We start from the raw sequence: 4,447 nt of genomic DNA on the forward strand, positions 1-4,447 counted from the left end.
ACGCATATGAATTCCTCCCTCAATTCTCCGCATTTGAGATTTTATGCTCCTCGGTCACAGTCAGAGGTCTATTACCAAGCAGTGCATGTGTCAGCATTCCTACTGAGTCTATGGCAGGTTTATTCATTGTCCTATTTATAACTCACATGAGGATAAATGACATTTCCATCAACTGTGCGTTACATCATATTCAATATTACAGAGCATTTCCCTTCAGGAACAATCATATTTTCAGACAGGGCGGGGGGGGTGCTATCGTCGAGAGTCGGGCAAAACAAGATTTCCTCAGGGGTCAACAGCTACCCATGGTCATTACGTTTATACCCGGGACAGCAGAAGTGGTTCTATCAAAAATGGGGCGGGGATGCTTCGGGCGCTTGCGCTTGGGTGCAAAGGGGTGGGGCAATCTGGGTATTGGGTGTCAATCTAGACGTTGGCGTTCGTCTCTGAAGAACAGACATAGGATGCCATTGACATACAGTTCCCCTATAAATGGCCTGATTTGGGGGACTTTAGTCGTCTTACCTGTCCTTTCCTTCTCAGCCAATTCAAGTTCATTCATTTTGCAGAAAGGAGAGGCAGTAACATGGCGAAAATACAGTCATTTTAGTTTCGGTCAATTTCGCTGAACACCTTCGCGTTCAAATATGTATCAAATCAGACTGGTGCCGGTGGGGCACAATTTTACCAAAAAGAGGGAGGAAAAATAGGGAGACTCTCATAGAGAGTGAGAGTCGTCCGCAATCTAAACGAGCCATTCGGTACACGTATGACATGTAAGGAGAGGGAGAGAGAGAGAGAGAAAGAGAGAGAGATAAAAAGGAGTGAAGAGAGAGAGAGAGAGAGAGACGTGTACGAAAATAGGTCATTTAGTGCGCTCACAACACAGAACGGCAAAGGTCAGGCGACCCGCAGATACAGACAGAGGGGAGACATAAATTCGTACGTTACACACACACAGACTCAGACAGGGAAGACGGCACATATATTACGCATGTACAAGACATTCACGACAAGACAGGAAACAATTGTTAGTCTACAAGATCTGTTTTTATATTTTCTACATATCGTTACTATCCTATTTATCTATGTGCTTAGCTCTTTCTGCCCTTCCCCCTTTCCCTTCTCGCTTGTCATGCCTGCGAGCGTTCCCAATTACCAATACTCACACCTCGGTTGGTCGATCAGAAATTAACCTGGTTGCGCTAGTTACCCATGGTTGGATCTTAAACCATTTTTCTGTTCCCTCCTGTGGTGGGAAGTTCTCCAGGCTGAGGCAACGGCAAGCATTGATCGGGAAAACAGTCGGACAGCTCGGCTATATCTGTAAGAGTGTGAGAAAGGGGGCAGTGCATTTTGAACATCGGCAACATTTCTAACTCCCTAGGCGGGTGGTGCCGTGGCAACCCTTACCCGTATATTTTTCTTTGTCCTCTCCCTACCTAGTAAAAACGTCTAGTCAAAAACGTCCAGTTTCATTATTTAACGCGTCCTTTCTAGTCAAATTTTCGTCATTCAGTACCTGTCCAGTTTCTATGTCAGTCCATCCTCCCAGTTGCTATGTTCTAAGGAGGAACAGTCATGTTTAAGTCTACGTCTTTAAAAAACTTTTATTTGTCATAAGGACCATGCTCATATTCCTTTCTTCCCCTTCTCATCGGCGGTTCGGTCGTCGTCCATCTATACATCAGCCAGTGTCCCGACGTGACCTGCAGAAGGGAGGAGAAAGAAGGGGTGGGGGGGCAATATTCAAACCTCATCAGCATGCAGTAATCCGGAAATGTTTTTACCTACCACATACTCGACCTATCTCCACGTGGTGCATTTCCCTACCATCACGGCGTTTAAGCCCAGATGGACCAGAAATGTCAGACAGATAATCATTGACGATCTGCGTATCTACATGAGTTACTTGGTCGTAACCCCTTTTGATCGGGTACAAGGGTGGCGGTCAGGTGGCATTTCTGTGGTGTCGTTTTTAGGTCTCCTAAAGCACTTTTCCGGCTGCCTGTGACACATAGTGTGGCTGCTAAATATCGGGTCCTTTTTAACCTTTAACCTTCATCATACTTTCTCGTTGCTCACAGTAGTAATACATTCAAAACTCATTAATGCAACCGCTACAACTATGCTTTCGTTTTCAAAATACTTTTAATAAAAAGTGTTGACGTATAAATACAGGCCTACAACCCAGTGGACTAGCCACAGAGCAGATTGGAACTGTACATAGGAAGAACAAAGCTGGTGGCAGTTCATTGCATAAAGTGCGGCAGTGCAATAAAATCGTATTAAACTCCCCTACAGAGCAAGCATGATGCATGTCAGTAGTTCATCTTTAATAAATTCATAAATACATTATCCAATGTTCATTCATGACCTTAAATTACACCAATTCATTTTCCAACTCATAATCAGTACCCACCCTAAGTCAATTCATTGTCCAAGCACATACTCAATATCCTTCATATCTACTTTCATTATCCAAAACGTTATATATATCTCGGGGTAAAAAGCTTGCGCAATCAGGGTGCAACAAAGTTCATTAAAAACGTCTTATTTTGTGTCGGCGCCATTTTGGGTGGGGTCAGGCAAGTTCCAGCACAATCAGAGTGTCTCTAGTCTCACATGGTTGGCCCAGAACTTTCCGTTGGCAGTTCAAAAAGTCTTGTGCTATGTGGTTAACAGTCTAACAATATGGACCATGAGTCAAAGAGTGGGAAGGGCGGCAACAATTTTCCTACCGGGTCATTCTGGTGTTCCTCCGGAACTGAACAAGTCTGTGCCGTGGCTGCATTTTAGCCATTTCCAATCCGTGGCTGGTGCCGGCAGGAGTTGCTCCGATGTCGTGGTTCCCAGCGAAGGGGGCGGGGGCACCCATGCAGGGGGTCGGGGGCCCCCGGCTCTTATAGAATCTTCAAGGTCGAGGAGAGACGATATGGAGCGAGTGCCCGTCCTGGGCAGAAGACCGCTTTTTGATGTTGACCCTCTTTAAGCAAAGAGTGTTGGGGTGTCGCTGGAAGCCTCCACCTGGAGGGAGGTGGGGGAGGTTCGTTCGCGCCACCTCCCCCTTCCAGCGACCCCGCGCCGTTCTTCGGCTCCGTCGCTTCGATATTGGCCGTGCCAGCCATTGAAGATGGGGGGGGGGTGGTCGGCGGCTGAGGCAAGACAGCCCCCTCCCTCCCTTTTTAACATGTGGCGGGACTACCTCCAACTCTCCAGGGACCCGAAACGTGGCGGGACTACCTGTAACTATGCAGGCGATGGCGAATTTGGCATGTGGCGGGACTACTTGATTTGCCGCCGTTCTCGCCCCTGGCTTCGGCCTTCTTCGTGGGTCGGACCAGGCGAGAGACAGAAGGGGGGGGGTGGTCGGTGGCTGAGGCAAGACAGCCCCCCCCCGTGGCCTGCAGGGCAGCAGGAGAGGAGAGAAGGAGAGGTCTCTGCCATTCTTTGGACCGCCTGCCCAACATCATCTCCTCCTGACCGTGGCCAGGCGAGCCCCTCGTGCCACGAGGCCTCGCCTTCCGGATGGGCGTAACCGCGAACCTGTTGCACTTCGGGAGCTTCCGGAATGGGGGTAGGTACCTATTGAATTGTTTCTATTTCATGTGACCGTTATTTGGGCGTGGTGGGCAATGAGGCAGACATGTTTAGGGCAGAAATAGGCAACGGAACCTAGCTACCTCGTGGCTGCCTTGGTGTCAGGCTTGTCTTCCCTCGCCATTTTTATGTTTCTTATTGCTAGTTATTTCTAACGTTTTTTTATTTTATTTTTAACGAAGTTGATAACTCCTCAGTGGCCTACTGATTTCGCCCAACTCCTTTTCTTGTATTTTTATGCCATAACCTATTATGAGCCATAGCGACTAGTCCACACTTAATGAACAGGTCCTTATTAGGTGTGCCCTCCAGTGGAGCTGGATAGTTCAACTCTAATAAGCGGTCCGGGCTAAAACAGGCTACCAACCAGTGGGGAGAAGATAGGCATGACGGATTACAACGGGGACAAAAGTCTGCATTACCTATCTTATCACAGCGGGCAAAGACTAGGCAGAATATTTCTATTCTCCGTTGTTTGGCGGCGGTGAATACCTCAAACGAACCAATACCGAATAATCGGCCAATCAAACAATTCAGTGGGGAGAATAAGTGGGCACGAAAAGTTATCGCTACCCACTCTTTCTCTACCTGCAAAGCGAGACCTTGTTCTTCCCTGTTTGCAGACAAAGAATCTCCAGACAATAATCCACGAACGACAGTTCGGGAAACAGTGGGGGAGGAAGATAGGCACGACGGATTACAATGGGGACAAAAGTCTGCGTTACCTATCCTTCACTGCTTGCAAAGAGAGAGCCTGTTGTTTTCTCCGTTTGCAGACGGTGAATCTCCAGAGGGTTTCAACAAAGCGTAATACTAGTATTATCCAACAAACAATCATTTCACAATT

This window comes from Lissotriton vulgaris, unplaced genomic scaffold (genome assembly GCF_964263255.1).
Source record: "Lissotriton vulgaris unplaced genomic scaffold, aLisVul1.2 SCAFFOLD_777, whole genome shotgun sequence".
NCBI lineage: Eukaryota > Metazoa > Chordata > Amphibia > Caudata > Salamandridae > Lissotriton > Lissotriton vulgaris.